Source organism: Triticum urartu, chromosome 5A (genome assembly GCF_056163025.1).
Source record: "Triticum urartu cultivar PI428250 chromosome 5A, HENAU_Tu73, whole genome shotgun sequence".
In the NCBI taxonomy this organism is placed as follows: domain Eukaryota; kingdom Viridiplantae; phylum Streptophyta; class Magnoliopsida; order Poales; family Poaceae; genus Triticum; species Triticum urartu.
Window position 1 is genome coordinate 626,698,739 of NC_141877.1, and position 21,718 is coordinate 626,720,456.

Consider the following 21,718-nt stretch of genomic DNA (forward strand, 5'->3'; position numbering starts at 1 on the left):
AGCACGACGGCGTGGTGGAAGTAGCGGGATTCCAACAGGGCTTCGCTAAGCGCTGCGGGAGGAGGTAGATGTGTCACGGGAGGGAGAGGGAGGCGCCAGGCCTTAGATTGGTTTGCTCCTCCTTTTCCCCACTATATATAGGGCCAAGGGAGAGGGGGAGGCGCAGCCCTTGCCCCTTCCTCCAAGGAAGGGTGCGGCCAAGGGTGGGGAGGAGTCCATCCTCCCCAAGGCACCTCGGAGGTGCCTTCCCCTTTTAGGACTCTCCCCTTTTCCCATCTCTTGGCGCATGGGCCTCTTGGGGCTGGTGCCCTTGGCCCATATAGGCCAAGGCACACCCCCTACAGCCCATGTGGCCCCCCGGGGCAGGTGGCCCCACCCAGTGGGCCCCCGGGACCCTTCCGGTGGTCCCGGTACAATACCGATGACCCCGAAACTTGTCCCGATGGCCGAAATAGCACTTCCTATATATAATTCTTTACCTCCGGACCATTCCGGAACTCCTCGTGACGTCCGGGATCTCATCCGGGACTCCGAACAACTTTCGGGTTACCGCATACTAATATCTCTACAACCCTAGCGTCACCGAACCTTAAGTGTGTAGACCCTACGGGTTCGGGAGACATGCAGACATGACTGAGATGACTCTCCGGTCAATAACCAACAGAGGGATCTGGATACCCATGATGGCTCCCACATGTTCCACGATGTTCTCATCGGATGAACCACGATGTCAAGGACTTAATCAATCCCGTATACAATTCCCTTTGTCTATCGTATGTTACTTGCCCGAGATTCGATCGTCGGTATCCAATACCTAGTTCAATCTCGTTACCGGCAAGTCTCTTTACTCGTTCCGTAACACATCATCCCGTGATCAACTCCTTGGTCACATTGCGCATATGATGATGTCCTACCGAGTGGGCCCAGAGATACATCTCCGCTTACACGGAGTGACAAATCCCAGTCTCGATTCGTGCCAACCCAACAGACACTTTCGGAGATACCTGTAATGCACCTTTATAGTCACCCAGTTACGTTGTGACGTTTGATACACCCAAAGCATTCCTACGGTATCCGGGAGTTGCACAATCTCATGGTCTAAGGAAATGATACTTGACATTAGAAAAGCTTTAGCATACGAACTACACGATCTTTGTGCTAGGCTTAGGATTGGGTCTTGTCCATCACATCATTCTCCTAATGATGTGATCCCGTTATCAACGACATCCAATGTCCATGGTCAGGAAACTGTAACCATCTATTGATCAACGAGCTAGTCAACTAGAGGCTTACCAGGGACATGGTGTTGTCTATGTATCCACACATGTATCTGAGTTTCCTATCAATACAATTATAGCATGGATAATAAACGATTATCATGAACAAGGAAATATAATAATAACTAATTTATTATTGCCTCTAGGGCATATTTCCAACAGTCTCCCACTTGCACTAGAGTCAATAATCTAGTTCACATCGCCATGTGATTAACACTCATAGGTCACATCGCCATGTGACTAACACCCAAAGAGTTCTGGGTTTGATCATGTTGCTTGTGAGAGAGGTTTTAGTCAACGGGTCTGAACCTTTCAGATCCGTGTGTGCTTCACAAATCTCTATGTCATCTCCTAGATGCAGCTACCACGTTCTATTTGGAGCTATTCCAAATAACTGTTCTACTTGGAGCTATTCTAAATTGTTGCTCCATTATATGCATCCGGTATCTCTACTCAGAGCTATCCGGATAGGTGTTAAGCTTGCATCGACGTAACTCTTTACGTCGAACTCTTTATCACCTCCATAATCAAGAAAATTCCTTAGTCCACTAGTTACTAAGGATAACTTTGACCGCTGTCCTGTGATCCATTCTTGGATCACACTTGTACCCCTTGATTGACTCATGGCAAGGCACACTTCAGGTGTGGTACACAGCATGGCATACTGTAGAGCCTATGTCTTAAGCATAGGGGACGACCTTCGTCCTTTCTCTCTATTCTGCCGTGGTCGAGCTTTAAGTCTTAACTTCATACCTTACAACTCAGGCAAGAACTCCTTCTTTGACTGATCCATCTTGAACACCTTCAAGATCACGTCAAGGCATGTGCTCATTTGAAAGTACTATTAAGCGTTTTGATCTATCCTTTATAGATCTTGATGCTCAATGCTCAAGTAGCTTAATCCAAGTTTTCCATTGAAAACACTTTCCAAATAACCCTATATGCTTTCCAGAAATTCTACGTCATTTCTGATCAACAACATATATTCATCAGAAATTCTATAGTGCTCCCACTCACTTCTTTGGAAATACAAGTTTCTCATAAACTTTATATAAACCCAAAACCTTTGATCATCTCATCAAAGCGTACATTCCAACTCCGAGATGCTTACTCCAGTCCTCAGAAGGATTGCTGGAGCTTTGCATACTTATTAGCAACTTTCAGGATTGACAAAACCTTTCGGTTGTATCACATACAACCTTTCCTCAAGAAAATCGTCGAGGAAACAATGTTTTTGACATCCTATCTGCAAGATTTCATAAATAATGCAGTAATCGCTAATATAATTCCAACAGACTCTTAGCATCGCTACGAGTGAGAAAATCTCACCATAGTCAACTCCTTGAACTTGTCAGAAAACATCTTAACGACAAGTCGAGCTTTCTTAATGGTGACATTTACCATCATTGTCCGTCTTCCTTTTAAAATCCATCTGTACTCAACATCCTTACGACCATCAAGTAGTTCTTCCAAAGTCTACACTTTGTTTTCATACATGGATCCTCTCTCGGATTTTATGGTCTTGAGCCATTTATCGGAATTCGGGCCCACCATCGCTTCTCCATAGCTCGTAGGTTCATTGTTGTCTAGCAACATGACTTCCAAGACATGATTACGTACCACTCTGAAGTAGTACGCATCCTTGTCATCCCACGAGGTTTGTTAGTGACTTGATCTGAAGTCTCATGATCAATATCATAAGCTTCCACTTCAATTGGTGTAGGTGTCACAGGAACAACTCTTTGTGCCCTTCTATACACTAGTTGAAGTAACGGTTTAATAACCTCATCAAGTCTCCACCATCCTCCCACTCAATTCTTTCGAGAGAAACTTTTCCTCGAGAAAGGACCCGATTCTAGAAACAATCCCTTATTGCTTTCGGATCTGAGACAGGAGGTATACCCAACTGTTTTGGGTGTCCTATGAAGATGCATTTATCCGCTTTAGGTTCGAGCTTATCAGCCTGAAACTTTTTCACATAAGCGTCGCAGTCCCAAACTTTTAAGAAATGACAGCTTAGGTTTCTCTAAACCATAGTTCATACGGTGTCATCTCATCGGAATTACGTGGTGCCCTATTTAAAGTGAATGTGGTTGTCTCTAATGCCTAACCCATAAACTATTGTGGTAATTTGATAAGAGACATCATGGTATGCATCATATCCAATAGGGTGCAGTTATGATGTTCGGACACACCATCACACTATGGTGTTCCAGGCTGTATTAGTTGTGAAACAATTTCCACAATGTCTTAATTCCGTGCCAAACTCGTAATTCAGATATTCATCTCTATGATCATATCATAGATCTTTTATCCTCTTGTCACGACGATCTTTCAACTTCACTCTGAAATTACTTAAACCTTTCAATAATTCAAACTCGTGATTCATCAAGTAAATATACTCAACATCTACTCAAATCATCTGTGAAGTAAGAACATAACGATATCCACTACATGCCTCAGCACTCATTGGACTGCACACATCAAAATTTATTACTTCCAACAAGTTGCTTTCTAGTTCCATTTTACTGAAACCGAGGCTTTCAGTCATCTTGCCCATGTGGTATGATTTGCATGTCTCAAGTGATTCAAAATCAAGCGAGTACAAAACGGTCCATTTGCATGGAGTTTCTTCATGCATATATACCAATAGACATGGTTCGCATGTCCCAAACTTTTCAAAAACGAGTGAGCCCAAAGATCCATCAACATGGAGCTTCTTCATGCGTTTTATACCGATATGACTTACGTGGCTGTGCCACAAGTAGGTGGTACTATCATTACTATCTTTTGGCATGAACATGTGTATTACTACGATCGAGATTCAATAAACCATTCATTTTAGGTGTAAGACCATTGAAGGTATTATTCAAATAAACAGAGTAACCATTATTCTCCTTAAATGAATAGCCGTATTGCGATAGACATAATCCAATCATGTCTATGCTCAACGCAAACACCAATCACGATGGTAGAGGGAGCGTGCGATGCTTGATCATATCAACATTGAGAACACTTCCAACACATATCGTCAGCTCACCTTTAGCTAGTCTCCGTTTTATTCCGTAGCTTTTATTTCGAGTTACTAACACTTAGCAACTGAACCGGTATCTAATACCCTGGTGCTACTAGGAGTACTAGTAAAGTACACATCAACAAAATGTATATACTACTATCGACTTTGCCAGCCTTCTCATCTACCAAGTATCTAGGGTAATTCTGCTCCAGTGGCTGTTCCCCTTATTACAGAAGCACTTAGTCTCGGGTTTGGGTTCAACCTTGGGTTTCTTCACTAGAGCAGCAGCTGATTTGCCGTTTCATGAAGTATCCCTTTGTTCCCTTGCCCTTCTTGAAACTAGTGGTTTCACCAACCATCAACAATTGATGCTCCTTCTTGATTTCTACTTTCGTGGTGTCAAACATCACGAACATCTCAAGGATCATCATACATGTCCCTGACATATTATAGTACATCACGAAGCTCTAGCAGCTTGGTGGTAATGACTTCGGAGAAACATCACTATCTCATCTGGAAGATCAACTCCCACTTGATTCAAGCGATTGTTGTACTCAGACAATCTGAGCACAAGCTCAACAATTGAGCTTTTCTCCTTAGTTTGCAGGTTAAGAAAATCGTCGGAGGTCTTATACCTCTTGACGTGGGCACGAGCCTGAAATCCCAATTTCAGCCCTCAAAACATCTCATATGTTTCGTGACGTTTCAAAAAACGTCTATGGTGCCTCAACTCTAAACCGTTTAACTGAACTATCCTGTAGTTATCAAAACGTGTATGTCAGATGTTCGCAACATCCACAGACAACGTTCGAGGTTCAGCACACTGAGCGGTGCATTAAGGACATAAGCCTTCTAAGAAGCAATGAGGACAATCCTCAGTCTACGGACCTAGTCCGCATAATTGCTACTATCAACTTTCAACTAATTTTTCTCTAGGAACATAACTAAACAGTAGAACTAAAGCGTGAGATACGACATAATTTGCAAAATCCTTTTTGACTATGTTCAGGATAATTAAGTTCATCGTATGAACTCCCACTCAGATAGACATCCCTCTAGTCATCTAAGCGATTACATGATCCGAGTCAACTAGGCCGTGTCCGATCATCACGTGACACGGACTAGTCAACGTCGGTGAACATCTTCATGTTGATCGTATCTTCTATACGACTCATGCTCGACCTTTCGGTCTTCTGTGTTCCGAGGCCATGTCTATGCACATGCTAGGCTCGTCAAGTCAACCTAAGTGTATTGCGTGTGTAAATCTGTCTTACACCCGTTGTATGTGAACGTAAGGATCTATCACACCCGATCATCACGTGGTGCTTCGAAACGACGAACTGTAGCAACGGTGCACAGTTAGGGGGAACACTTTCTTGAAATTATTATGAGGGATCATCTTATTTACTACCGTCGTTCTAAGCAAATAAGATGTATAAACATGATAAACATCATATGCAATCAAATAATAGTGACATGATATGGCCAATATCATATAGCTCCTTTGATCTCCATCTTGGGGCTCCATGATTATCTTGTCACCGGTATGACACCATGATCTCCATCATCATGATCTCCATCATCGTGTCTTCTTGAAGTTGTCTCCTCATCGACATGCAAGTCGTGATTCCCTTGACAAGAACATGATCAATCTCATACATCACATATATCATTCATCACATCCTTTTGGCCATATCACATCACATAGCATACCCTGCAAAAACAAGTTAGACGTCCTCTAATTGTTGTTTGCATGTTTTACGTGGCTTCTATGGGTTTCTAGCAAGAACGTTTCTTACCTACGCAAAACCCACAACGTGATATGCCAATTGCTATTTACCCTTCATAAGGACCCTTTTCATCGAATCCGATCCGACTAAAGTAGGAGAGACAGACACCCGCTAGCCACCTTATGCAACTAGTGCATGTCATTCGGTGGAACCGGTCTCACGTAAGAGTACGTGTAAGGTTGGTCCGGGCCGCTTCATCCCACGATGCCGCCGAATCAAGATAAGACTAGTAACGGCAAGCATATTGAACAAAATCAACGCCCACAACTACTTTGTGTTCTACTCGTGCATAGAAACTACGCATAGACCTAGCTCATGATGCCACTGTTGGGGAACGTAGGAGAAATTCAAAATTTTCCTACGAGTCACCAAGATCTATCTATGGAGAGACCAGCAACGAGGGAAGGAGAGTGCATCTACATACCCTTGTAGATCGCTAAGCGGAAGCGTTCAAGTGAACGGGGTTGATGAAGTCGTACTCGTCGTGATTCAAATCACCGATGATCAAGTGCCGAACGCACGGCACCTCCGCGTTCAACACACGTACAGCCCGGAGACGTCTCCCATGCCTTGATCCAGCAAGGGGAGAGGGAGAGGTTGATGGAGATCCAGCAGCACGACAGCGTGGTGGAAGTAGCGGGATTCCAACAGGGCTTCGCTAAGCGCTGCGGGAGGAGGTAGATGTGTCACGGGAGGGAGAGGGAGGCGCCAGGCCTTAGATTGGTTTGCTCCTCCTTTTCCCCACTATATATAGGGCCAAGGGAGAGGGGGAGGCGCAGCCCTTGCCCCTTCCTCCAAGGAAGGGTGCGGCCAAGGGTGGGGAGGAGTCCATCCTCCCCAAGGCACCTCGGAGGTGCCTTCCCCTTTTAGGACTCTCCCCTTTTCCCATCTCTTGGCGCATGGGCCTCTTGGGGCTGGTGCCCTTGGCCCATATAGGCCAAGGCACACCCCCTACAGCCCATGTGGCCCCCCGGGGCAGGTGGCCCCACCCGGTGGGCCCCCGGGACCCTTCCGGTGGTCCCGGTACAATACCGATGACCCCGAAACTTGTCCCGATGGCCAAAATAGCACTTCCTATATATAATTCTTTACCTCCGGACCATTCCGGAACTCCTCGTGACGTCCGGGATCTCATCCGGGACTCCGAACAACTTTCGGGTTACCGCATACTAATATCTCTACAACCCTAGCGTCACCGAACCTTAAGTGTGTAGACCCTACGGGTTCGGGAGACATGCAGACATGACTGAGATGACTCTCCGGTCAATAACCAACAGCGGGATCTGGATACCCATGATGGCTCCCACATGTTCCACGATGTTCTCATCGGATGAACCACGATGTCAAGGACTTAATCAATCCCGTATACAATTCCCTTTGTCTATCGTATGTTACTTGCCCGAGATTCGATCGTCGGTATCCAATACCTAGTTCAATCTCGTTACCGGCAAGTCTCTTTACTCGTTCCGTAACACATCATCCCGTGATCAACTCCTTGGTCACATTGCGCATATGATGATGTCCTACCGAGTGGGCCCAGAGATACCTCTCCGCTTACATGGAGTGACAAATCCCAGTCTCGATTCGTGCCAACCCAACAGACACTTTCGGAGATACCTGTAATGCACCTTTATAGTCAACCAGTTACGTTATGACGTTTGATACACCCAAAGCATTCCTACGGTATCCGGGAGTTGCACAATCTCATGGTCTAAGGAAATGATACTTGACATTAGAAAAGCTTTAGCATACGAACTACACGATCTTTGTGCTAGGCTTAGGATTGGGTCTTGTCCATCACATCATTCTCCTAATGATGTGATCCCGTTATCAACGACATCCAATGTCCATGGTCAGGAAACCGTAACCATCTATTGATCAACGAGCTAGTCAACTAGAGGCTTACCAGGGACATGGTGTTGTCTATGTATCCACACATGTATCTGAGTTTCCTATCAATACAATTATAGCATGGATAATAAACGATTATCATGAACAAGGAAATATAATAATAACTAATTTATTATTGCCTCTAGGGCATATTTCCAACACTTCTCTAAGTGTTGGTCCAACTGAGCGATGTCCGGGGCTACCAGGGGCAACTCTGGGCTGGCCTACCCGTCGTCTTGCTCATCCGGTGTGCCCTGAGAACGAGATATGTGCAGCTCCGACATCTTGGTGGCTTTGCTGGTCTTGTTTTACCATTGTCGAAATGTCTTGTAACCGGGATTCCGAGACTGATCGGGTCTTCCTGGGAGAAGGAATATCCTTCGTTGACTGTGAGAGCTTGTGATGGGGTAAGTTGGGACACCCCTGCAGGGTTTTGAACTTTCGAAAGCCGTGCCCGCGGTTATGGGCAGATGGGAATTTGTGAATGTCCGGTTGTAGAAAACCTAAAGTTTATCTTAATTAAAATGCATCAACCGCGTGTGTAGCCGTGATGGTCTCTTTCCGGCGGAGTGCGGGAAGTGAACACGGTGTTGGAGTTATGCTTGACGTAGGGTGTTCTAGGATCACTTCTTGATCATAGATTCTCGAACGTGCTTTGCTTTCTCTTCTCGCTCTCATTTTGCGTATGTTAGCCACCATACATGCTAGTGCTTGCTGCAGCTCCACCTCATACCTTTTACCTACCTATAAGCTTAATTAGTCTTGATCGCGAGGGTGTGATATTGCTGAGTCCCCGTGACTCACAGATTCCTTCCAAAACCAGTTTGTAGGTGCCGATGAAACCGTGCAGGTGACGAAACCGAGCTCAAGGAGGAGCTCAATGAAGATCGTGTTCGTTATGTTGTTCCATTTCCAGTTGATCAATAGTGGAGCCCAGTTGGGATGATCGGGGATCTGTGTAGCATTTGGGGTAGTCTTCTTTTATTTAGGGTTCCGTAGTCAAACCTTGATTGTATCTGGTGATGCAATGCTTTATTCATGTATTGTGTGAAGTGGCGATTGTAAGCCAACTATGTATCTTTATCCCTTATGTATTACATGGGTTGTGTGAACATTACCTCACTTGTGACATTGCTTTCAATGCGGTTATGCCTCTAAGTCATGCTTCGACACGTGGGAGATATAGCCGCATCGAGGGCGTTACAAGTTGGTAATCAGAGCCTTCCCCGACTTAGGAGCCCCCTGCTTGATCGAATCACTGGCGTTGTTGAGTCTAGAAAAAATGTTTTGGGTCTTTTAGGATTGTATATATATCGGAGATTAGGTTCTTTTTACTCCTCAGTCCCTTCGTCGCTCTGGTGAGGCATCCTGACGTAGAGTTTTGACTCTTCTCTTCTCAAATTTCACTAAAAAAATTTAGGATCACGCGGGTATCTTGGAATCGTTCCGATGGTTTTGTGACGAGAACATTGTTATTGGTGCCTCCTGACATTTAGGGGTTGTGGCAGTGTCCCGGGGAGTTGAGCTCCGAGGTGTTGTCATCACAATTTTATCGTTGCACTTCTGGAATACCTGAGTTTCGCGGACATCGAAAATCTCTTTTATGCAGTTGTTGGTGAGATAACCTCGACGCCACCCAGTACTGTGGCGGGAGTTCGGGATTATTGCCATAACTTATATAACGGATGCTTTTCTAAGGTGAGGTAAATGATTTCCGAAGGTTTCTTGGTTATGTGTTGAAGGATGGATACAACTGGATGTAGGATTTGCTAGTTTTGGGTGAGATATTATGCTTCCCATGTATCCCCAACACTTGATTGCATAACCGGAAAGTTTCGGGAGTTTATAAGTGGGAATTCAAGTAGCTCTTAGGATATCTTTCCGACAGATGTATGATATGAAATTGGGGTTCGACGTCTAGTGGTCCGCCTATCCACGGTTGGTTTTACAGTGGTTTCGTTGTGTCTTAAAGAGTCCTTGGCTATGCTGACTCGGGGACACTTCGTATGTCATGTGCACTGCCTTGCACATGATGGTGCTGTACGATCGAGCCCGTGTAGGCCCCACCACGAAAACTTCGGACGAATTCTCTATCATATGTTCGTTCTGGCTTATTCTGCAAGCCAATCCTTTGTTTTGTTTTCAGTTGTGGTATTCGAGTTGCTTCGAAGTCAAATGTTGATTCCATACCTTCCCTAAGCGGTGTTCTCACATTCCTATGTGAATACTAATCCTTCTCGATCATCGAGTTTGTCATGTCAATCCTTGTCAGCCGGTGCGATTATCTTCAAGATGGTCCTATCATTTGTCACATCCGCAAGATCGACTCAAGTCTTCTCAACATTGTTTGTTTCTTCCGTCTCAAGTTACCTTTGTTTTTTCCCGCCCACCCACCCTTTTTCTTCAAGGACTGAGATTTCTTAATCAAGTATCCTTTTTATTGATGTGAAGTCTCTCCATTCTTTTCCGACAATATTCTTATCCTGTGGTTCTCATGAAGATGGTCTACAAGTCCATCATTATTCGTTCTTTTCTCCTCCGGTGGACGCAAATCAAGCCTTCAGTGTTGTTCATATCCCTTTTTCCTCGTTTCAAATGTGTTCTCATGCCGGTGCACCTCTTAATCATTCACCTCTCGCTATTCATTTGTTCCGGAGTGCTAAAGATATCTCAGAAGATGCTAGTGCTTATTCTCATTCATTCAAGCTCTTTTGAGATTGTTATCTCATTCAAGTCATTTAATTCAACCGGTGCATTCTCTCTTTTAAATCGTTCAACGGTGTTTTCTCTTGAGTGGGCCCTAACCCACAGGTCTTTCCCCAGGATCTTACCTGACTCTTCTATTTTCCCGGAGCTATTCCCAAATTCTTTTTGAAGTTTGACGTAAGAATGAATTATCATCAATCAAATGTCTTTCACCAAGATCTTTCAAATTCTTTTCATCATTGGTTCAACCTTTCCAATTTTAATTCCGGAGTGCCTCAACAATTCACGGTGGTGTTTCTCATTGTCATTCTCTGATTTTGAAGACCGAAGAAGAGTTTCCTACATATCTTGCTTCGTGATTCTATCTTGTTGCCATCCTCTCATAATTTTTTTGATTGTGAGAATTCTTTTCACCCACCCGGAGCTTTTCATGAGTAGTTTCATTTCTTTCCTCTGAAGGCCATTATCTCAGATTTATTCATTCTCAGCTGTCAGTTATCATTCTCCAATCTTACCAGTGCATCGTTCAAGTGATCTCTAATCAGTTCGTGATCCCTTCGTTCTCATGTATCTAGATTGTCTCAAATATCTTCGTTCATTTCACAATTCTTACCCGGTGATTCGTCCCTTTACTTCATTCATTTTCAATTCTTACGGTGGTTCGTTCAAGAGATCTCTTCCTTCCTTACGTATCAAGTCATTCGTTCTTTCCAATCCTTCCGCTGGTTTCTTCAAGACCTTCTCAAATTTATGCTATACCTCTCTTAATCCGTTTCAACGAGTTTAAGTAGTATGCCAAATCCGTTGATTGTCATCAATCTAAATTGGTGAAGGATGCCCATAACGTAATTCTTATTCTTTGTTTCACCCAAGTGATTAATTCCTTATTCCGGAGGTTCATCAAATTCTCGATTCAAGTTGTCCATCTTTCTTTTCCGGAGCTCAAAGTTATTTCAATTATATCATTCCCAAGCTCCATCTAATCATTGTAAGGCTTCGATCTTATTCTCTTCATCCTTCACTTCTTTTGATCATTCTTTTATTACAGGAGTTCTTCATGGAGGTTCTACATAATGGTTCATCAAGGATTTAATTCCTTCTTGAAGTGTTCATTGAGATTCTTTTCAAACAAGCTCAAGTTTTCTTAATCTTGCATTCTGGAGTGCAATTCTCTTTTACTTTATCTTTTGAGGTGGTGTTATGTCATTCTTGATAATTTTCTTTCGTGTTTCATGATTCACACGTTATCAAGAATGAGGCATTTTAAACCCATCGATCTCTTCATTGGAGTTATCATGGGTTATATTTCACCTAAAGCCTTCCCTAAGGATTGTTACTATTATGGTGCTTATAAATGACCCAAGTTCTTCATTTATCCTCCCGGTGAAATAAGTTTCTCGTCTCCTTGTTGATATCAATCCAATCTATTATTTTTTGTTAGTGGCAGAATTTCACCTCATAGTTTTGAGATGTTTTCCATAAGTCCACTACAACCTTGTTCTTTTCGTTGTTGGTTTTCCAACAACTCCGTTCGAACCTTCTCCTAAAGATGCTTTTGCAAGCTCATTTAAGGTAGAAGATGTTGTTTTCTCCTCCGTTCATTCCATTCCATTTCTCTCTTTTCTTCCGGAGGCATTGTGTTGTTGCTCTCTTCAACCCTTCTTCTTGTTCTTGTCAGGACCTTGTTTGTTTTCATGCCTATCCAGTTAACCGGAGTGTTGTGCCCTTTTGCTCAAGTTCTTTTCGCCTTATCAAGCCTTGCACCTCTTTTCAACCGGAGTGTTGTCTGAGATCTTTCTTACCCCTTGTTCCATTCATTCAATAGTTCTGGAGGCAGTGTTTTGTGATTTCATCAAGTATCTTCTCATCTTATCAAATTCTTATTCAATTCCTTTTCTTTTCAATCGGAGTGCTGCCAAAAGTTGTTCTTCCTTGTTCCTCTTTTCCAACAGAGTGTTTTCAACTTTGTTCATCTTCGTTCTATTCTTTCTTTCAATTTGTTCAACCTCTCAAGGTTCTTTGGTTTCTCCCATTTGTCTAAGAAGCAACTTACTTTTACATCTTCTCTTTCTCTTCCGTTTTCCCTCCGGTGCCATTCTAGATCTTGGGATGAGATCCTCTCGTAGTGGTGGAGTGTTGTAACGCCCCAAGACCGGAGCTTCAGATGCCTTCCTTGGTTTCCAGGTTTTCGTCGTGTGAGTTGTTTGGTTCGTTGCTTTCATCATTGCATCATGTTGCATTTCATCATGTCATCATGTGCATTGTGTGCTTTTCATACATATTAAGTTGTTGCATGTTCCATGCATGAATCTTGCTTCATCACCTTCTCCTTCCCTCTACTTCCTTCTTTTGACAAGTGTCATGTTCCCTTCTCTTTTAATGTTCTTCTTTGCCTAAATATTCTAACACCATGCACCTAGCCTCTCTGTCAAATTTCATCTCTATTGAAATTGTTTTGGTTAGGGTTTAAAATGGTTCAAGTTTGAATTTAATTCAAATTGAATTATTTTTACTTCCTTTAAAAATCTCCAAACCAATTTTGTTAAAAAGAGCACATTTTCAGGATCACGAGTATATTTTTATATTGCTCTAGCTCCTCTCCTTTTTTCCTGCTCTTTCTTTTTTGTTTTCCTGTCTGAAGGAATTGAGAAAAAGGGCAGCAGCAGCTCAGCAGCAGAGAGCAGGCCCAGCCGCACGCAACCCAGCAGTCACGCAACCTTCTAAGGCCCATCCAGCACCGGCCCACATAAACCCTCCAACCCTAGCCCAACCAAACCCCCCCCTCTCGCTTCCCTGCTCGATCCCTCCAACGCCGCCAGAGACAGCGAGCCCCCCTCGCTCTTCTCTCCCTCGATCCCCTGCATCTCCCTGTCGCCCGCACACATAGAGCTAAGGGAGAGGAGCTCCTTCGCCCGATCCATGGCCTCTCCCTTCCTCTCACGGCCGCCTCGTCTCGCAAGTCCGTCTCGTCGTTTTGGCAGGAGCAGCAGCTCCCATGGCCACCAGCCCCCGCATTGCCAGGCCGGCCCGCCGCCGCCATCACGAGCCTACGTCCCCGCCGGCAACCGTCGCCCCTGCCTCTCCTCCTGCTTCTCCGCGTCGCCCTCAACCCGCCTTGACGTCGCCATCGACAGTAGCAGCAGCTGCTGCACCTTCTCGTCGCCGAGACCCGTCGTCTCTGCGCTCCTGTCGTCTTGCCGGGCGGGGAGGAGCTGCCTCGTCTCTGGCCAGATCAAACCATTCCCGACCTCCTCTCGCCAGATCCAGCGGCACCGTGGCCTAGCCTCTGCTTCGAGAAGGCGGAGGAGGCGCGTCAGCCTCGATCCCCTTCCTCCTTTTTGCTTCGTGGCGGCATTGACTTGAGGACGTCCTCCCCGACGCCCTTGCCGCTGCTAGACCATCTTGGCGCCATTAGGGAGTACCGTGGCCTCCGCCGAGACCCTTGGAATCATCAAGAACGCCAAGGACTAGGATGACGACGACTCGTCAAGTTCATCTACGTGCGTGTACCACTACGACGGAGAACTTGGATGCACGAAGTTCCACTACCGCAGACTAGTATGGCTACCATCACAAGAATCGAGAACGGCAAGTCCAAAGACCCAAGTACCATGGCGCCAAGTACCTCTTCGGATCGTCAAGGTGGATCTCGAACGTTGACGAGGTTCTGATAAGACCCTCGACGTGTACATCTACTCCATCAAGACCGGACCGACAAGTACCTCAACGACATGTGTACACGACCATCGCCGAAGACCCGGGTAGCAAAACGTCAAGTACCTGTGACCGGAGAACGCCATGTACCTCTCCGAAGAAAACCGAACATGTACCACTACGTCCGGAGGCATCGGATCCGTCAAGTTCCACTACCGCCGTGAACAACTACCGTCGCCGAGATCGCGAGAACCTCTACTTCCTCCTCGAAACGTGAACGACTACGGTCGACCCCAAGTGACTCGGATTCGTCAAGTCCTTCTACGAAAACGCGTACCACTACTATCGTCGTGTACCCCCTACTTCCACCACGTCCCGATAAAGTATACTTCCTCTACTTGGCACCGAACGAGAACCGGCCCATTTGCACACTTCGAAGGTATAACCATCGAGACGACGCCCGTGAACGAATGCATGTGTGATGTATGAGTTGCTCGTGCTTGCTCCGTGCTCGAATTGTTTGTGCCCATTGCCCCTCTTTTGCCTTGTCACCATCGTCGACTCGTGGGACACCCGGTACCCGGGAGTGCCCCACCATCTTTTGCAAGCATCCGCACACTTCTCCTTTGCATCGGTATCTCAATCGAGTTACCGGAACCGGAACGCTGCCGTGGCACCGTTTTCGTTATCGTTGCCGTGGCACCCCTTTTCTTTCCATCACGGTGACAAATGCTTCATAATATTCTTGTCAACTTCTAATAAAAATTGCATAAAACTTGCTCATGTCATCCGCATCATGATAACAACAATTAAAATGTTTAAAATTGTTGTTGCATTAAATTACTAAGGCATATGGGGATTTACCGGATTCGTTATTTGTTATATCTGGCCCCATTTAAATTGTTTAAATGATATAGTTTTGTTATGCTTCACCTCTTGCCATATTAACCAACATTTAATATTGTTGAGTATCTAACCGAGAGTGAACTAAATAATTGATGTGGTGTTTCGTCAATATGCAACTCTGTTGCATAATGAGCTCCACTTAATTTGTAGGATTGTTTATGCACTTTGCCATGCCATGCTTCATTAAACCGGACATGCATCATACTTGGTTGTGCATCATGCCATGTTATGCTTGGTTGTTTACTTTGTTGTTTGCTTTCTTTCCGGTGTACTTCTTCTCGGTAATCCGGTAACATTGCGTTTGTGAGGATACGTTGGCTACGTTAGTTTTTCTCCTTCATGGACTCGTTCTTCTTCCTTGCGGGATCTCAGGAAAGATGACCATACCCTCGAAATCACTTCTATCTTTGCTTGCTAGTTGCTCGCTCTTTTGCTATGCCTATGCTACGATACCTACCACTTGCTTATCATGCCTCCCATATTGCCATGTCAAACCTCTAACCCACCTTGTCCTAGCAAACCGTTGTTTGGCTATGTTACCGCTTGCTCAGCCCCTCTTATAGCGTTACTAGTTGCAGGTGAAGATGGAGTTTGTTCCTTGTTGGAACATGATTATTGTTGGGATATCACAATATCTCTTATTTAATTAATGCACCTATATACTTGGTAAAGGGTGGAAGGCTCGACCTTATGCCTGGTGTTTTGTTCCACTCTTGCCGCCCTAGTTTCTGTCATACCGGTGTTATGTTCCTTGATTTTGCATTTCTTACACGGTTGGGTTATAATGGGAACCCCTTGATAGTTCGCCTTGAATAAACTCCTCCAGCAAGGCCCAACATTGGTTTTACCATTTGCCACCTAGCCTTTTCTTTCCCTTGGGTTCTGCAGACTCAAGGGTCATCTTTATTTTAACCCCCCCCGGGCCAGTGCTTCTCTAAGTGTTGGTCCAACTGAGCGATGTCCGGGGCTACCAGGGGCAACTCTGGGCTGGCCTACCCGACGTCTTGCTCATCCGATGTGCCCTAAGAACGAGATATGTGCAGCTCCTATCGGGATTTGTTGGCACATCTGGTTGGCTTTGCTGGTCTTGTTTTACCATTGTCGAAATGTCTTGTAACCGGGATTCTGAGCCTGATCGGGTCTTCCTGGGAGAAGGAATATCCTTCGTTGACTGTGAGAGCTTGTGATGGGCTATGTTGGGACACCCCTGCAGGGTTTTGAACTTTCAAAAGCCGTGCCCGTGGTTATGGGCAGATAGGAATTTTTTAATGTCCGGTTGTAGAAAACCTAAAGTTTATCTTAATTAAAATGCATCAACCGCGTGTGTAGCCGTGATGGTCTCTTTCCGGCGGAGTCCGGGAAGTGAACACGGTGTTGGAGTTATGCTTGACGTAGGGTGTTCTAGGATCACTTCTTGATCATAGATTCTCGAACGTGCTTTGCCTTCTCTTGTCGCTCTCATTTGCGTATGATAGCCACCATACATGTTAGTGCTTGCTGCAGCTCCACCTCATACCCTTTTACCTACCTATAAGCTTAAATAGTCTTGATCGCGAGGGTGTGAGATTGCTGAGTCCCCGTGACTCATAGATTCCTTCCAAAACCAGTTTGCAGGTGCCGATGAAACCGTGCAGGTGACGAAACCGAGCTCAAGGAGGAGCTCGATGAAGATCGTGTTCGTTATGTTGTTCTAGTTCCAGTTGATCAGTAGTGGAGCCCAGTTGGGACGATCGGGGATCTGTGTACGTAGCATTTGGGGTAGTCTTTTTTTTATTTAGGGTTCCGTAGTCGGACCTTGATTGTATCTGGTGATGTAATGCTTTATTCATGTATTGTGTGAAGTGGCGATTGTAAGCCAACTATGTATCTTTTTCCCTTATGTATTACATGGGTTGTGTGAAGATTACCTCACTTGCGACATTGCTTTCAATGCGGTTATGCCTCTAAGTCGTGCTTCAACACGTGGGAGATATAGCCGCATCGAGGGTGTTACAAGGCCGTTCCCTGAGGAGGTCTTGGCCGTTCTCCTCGCGAGGGCTGGCCCCCTCTCGAGGGTCTTGAGCAGATGGTCGATCAACTGGGCCCCATCGGGCCGTACCAGGAACACGACGTGGGCCGCAGACAGGCAAGTCTGGGTACCATGGTTGAGCAATTGACAGAATTGAGCATAGTTATGAGAATATCTAGGTACGATCATGTATACAGGCATCACGTCCGAGACAAGTAGACCGACTCCTGCCTGCATCTACTACTATTACTCCACACATCGACCGCCATCTAGCATGCATCTAGAGTATTAAGTTCATAAGAATAGAGTAACGCCTTAAGCAAGATGACATGATGTAGAGGGATAAACTCATGCAATATGATATAAACCCCATCTTGTTATCCTCGATGGCAACAATACAATACGTGCCTTGCTACCCCTACTGTCACTGGGAAAGGACACCGCAAGATTGAACCCAAAGCTAAGAACTTCTCCCATTGCAAGAAAGATCTATCTAGTAGGCCAAACCAAACTGATAATTCAAAGAGACTTGCAAAGATAACCAATCATACATAAAAGAATTCACAGAAGATTCAAATATTGTTCATAGATAAACTTGATCATAAACCCACAATTCATCGGTCTGAACAAACACACCGCAAAAGAAGATTACATCGAATAGATCTCCACAAGAGAGGGGGAGAACTTTGTATTGAGATCCAAAAAGAGAGAAGAAGCCATCTAGCTAATAACTATGGACCCGAAGGTCTAAGGTAAACTACTCACACTTCATCGGAGGGGCTATGGTGTTGATGTAAAAGCCCTCCGTGATCGATGCCTCCTTCGGCAGAGCTCCGGAACAGGCCCCAAGATGGGATCTCGTGGATATAGAAAGTTACGGTGGTGGAATTAGGGTTTTGGCTCCATATCTGATAGTTTGGGGGTACGTAGGTATATATAGGAGGAAGGAGTACGTCGGTGGAGCAACAGGGGGCCCATGAGGGTGGAGGGCGCGCCCAGGGGGGTAGGCACGCCCCCTACCTCGTGGCCTCCTGGTTGATGTCTTGACGTAGGGTCCAAGTCCGCTGGATCATGTTTGTTCCGAAAATCACGTTCTCGAAGGTTTCATTCCGTTTGAACTCCGTTTGATATTCTTTTTCTGTGAAACTCTGAAATAGGCAAAAAATAGCAATTCTGGGCTGGGCCTCCGGTTAATAGGTTTGTCCCAAAATTAATATAAAAGTGTATAATAAAGCCCAATATTGTCCAAAACAGAATATAATATAGCATGGAACAATCAAAATTTTTAGATACGTTGGAGACGTATCAAGCATCCCCAAGCTTAATTCCTCCTCGTCCTCGAGTAGGTAAATGATAAAAACAGAATTTTTGATGTGGAATGCTACTTGGCATAATTTCAATGTAATTCTTCTTAATTGTGGTCTGAATATTTTGATCCGAAAGATTCAAGATAAAAGTTCAATATTGACATAAAAATAATAATACTTCAAGCATACTAACTAAGCAATTATGTCCTCTCAAAATAACATGGCCAAAGAAAGTTCATCCCTACAAAATCATATAGTTTAGTCATGCTTCATTTTCGTCACACAAGAATGCCCTCATCATGCACAACCCCTATGACAAGCCAAGCAATTGTTTCATACTTTAGTAATCTCAAACTTTTTCAACCTTCACGCAATACATGAGCGTGAGCCATGGATATTGCACTATGGGTGGAATAGAATATAATGATGGGGGTTATGTGGAGAAGACAAAAAGGGAGAAAGTCTCACATCAACGAGTCTAATCAATGAGCTATGGAGATGCCCAACAATTGATGTTAATGCAAGGAGTAGGGATTGCCATGCAACGGATGCACTAGAGCTATAAATATATGAAAGCTCAACAAAAGAAACTAAGTGGGTGTGAATCCAACTTGCTTGCTCACGAAGACCTAGGGCATTTGAGGAAGCCCATTGTTGGAATATACAAGCCAAGTTCTATAATTAATAGTTCCCACTAGTATATGAGAGTGACAAAACAAAAGACTCTCTATCATGAAGATTATTGCGCTACTTTGAAGCACAAGTGTGGTAAAAAGGATAGTAACATTGTCCCTTCTCTCTTTTTCTCTCATTTTTTTGGGCCTTCTCTTTTTATGGCCTTTCTCCTTTTTTTATTTTTATTTTTCCTCACTTGGGACAATGCTCTAGAAAATGATGATCATCACACTTCTATTTATTTATAACTCAATGATTACAACTCGATACTAGAACAAAGTATGACTCTATATGAATGCCTCCGGTGGTGTACCGGGATATGCAATGAACCAAGTGTGACATGTATGAAAGGATTATGAATGGTGGCTTTTCCACAAATACTATGTCAACTACATGATCATGCAAAGCAATATGACAATGATGAACGTGTCATGATAAATGGAACGGTGGAAAGTTGCATGGCAATATATCTCGGAATGGCTATGGAAATGCCATAATAGGTAGGTATGGTGGCTGTTTTGAGGAAGCTATAAGGAGGTTTATGTGTGAAAGAGCGTATCATATCACAGGGTTTGGATGCACTGACGAAGTTTGCACCAACTCTCAATGTGAGAAAGGGAAATGCATGGTACCGAAGAGGCTAGCAATGATGGAAAGGTGAGAGTGCGTATAATCCATGGACTCAACATTAGTCATAAAGAACTCACATACTTATTGCAAAAATCTACAAGTCATCAAAAACCAAGAACTACGCGCATGCTCCTAGGGGGATAGATTGGTAGGAAAAGACGATCGCTCGTCCCTCACCGCCACTCATAAGGAAGACAATCAAAGAACACCTCATGTTTCAAATTTGTTACATAATGTTTACCATACGTGCATGCTACGGGACTTGCAAACTTCATCACAAGTATTTTTCAAATTCACAACTACTCAACTAGCACAACTTTGATGTCACTACCTCCATGTCTCAAAACAATCATCAAGCATCAAACTTCTCTTAGTATTCAACACACTCATAAGAAAGTTTTTACTAGTCTTGAATACCTAGCATATTAGGATTATTTAAGTAAATTACTATGCTATTTAAGACTCTCAAAATAATCTAAGCGAATCATGAGAGAATAATAGTTTCTATAAAACAAATCCACCACCGTGCTCTAAAAGGTATAAGTGAAGTACTAGAGCAAAAACTATATAACTCGAAAGATATAAGTGAAGCACATAGAGTATATTAATAATTTCTGAATCATGTGTGTCTCTCTCAAAAGGTGTGTACAGAAAGGATCTGGAACCCCAAAAATTCTAAAATAAATTGCTGTACGTGAGGAATTTATCTATTAATCATCGGAAAAAATAATTAACTAAATATCACTTTCCAAATAAAAATGGCAGCAATTCCCGTGAGCGCTAAAGTTTCTGTTTCTTACAGCAAGATTAAAAAGACTTTCCCCAAGTCTTCCCAACGGTTCTACTTGGCACAAACAGTAATTAAACAAAAAAACACAACCAAAACATAGTATATATAAATTATTTATTACTAAATAGGAGAAAAAAGCAAGGAATAAAAATAAAATTGGGTTTCCTCCCAACAAGCGCTATCGTTTAACGCCCCTAGCTAGGCATAAAAGCAAGGATAGATCTAGGTATTGCCATCTTTGGTAGGTAATCCATAAGTGGCTCACATAATATATTCATAAGGTAATTTAATTTTCTTTCTAGGAAAGTGTTCCATGCCTTTCCTTAATGGAAATTTGAATCTAATATTCCCTTCCTTCATATCTATAATTGCACCAATCATTCTAAGGAAAGGTCTACCAAGAATAATAGGACATGAAGGATTGCATTCTATGTCATGAACAATAAAATCTACGGGAACATAGTTCCTATTTGTAACAATAGGAACATCATTAATTCTTCCCATAGGTTTCTTAATGGTGGAATCCGCAAGGTGCAAGTTTAAAGAGCAATCATCAAAATCACGGAAACCTAGCAAATCACACAATGTCTTTGGAATCGTGGAAACACTATCACCCAAATCACAAAAAAGCATAGCATTCATGATCTTTAATTTTAATTTTAATAGTAGTTTCCCACTCATCATAAAGTTTTCTAGGGATAGAAACTTCCAACTCAAGTTTTTCTTCATAAGATTGCATCAAAGCATCAACGATATGTTTAGTAAAAGCTTTATTTTGATTATAAGCATGAGGAGAATTTAGCATAGATTGCAACAAGGAAATAAAATATATAAAAGAGCAATTATCATAATTAAATTCCTTTAAATCCAAAATAGTGGGTTCATTAATATTTAAAGTTCTGACTTCTTCCATCCCACTTTTAACAATTTTAGCATCAAGATCTAAAGAATCTGAATTCTTGGCGCAGTCTAGGTAAAGGTGGATCATATTCAGTCCCATCACTATCAAGATTCATATTGCAAAACAAAGATTTAATAGGGGACACATCAATAACTTTTAGATCTTCAT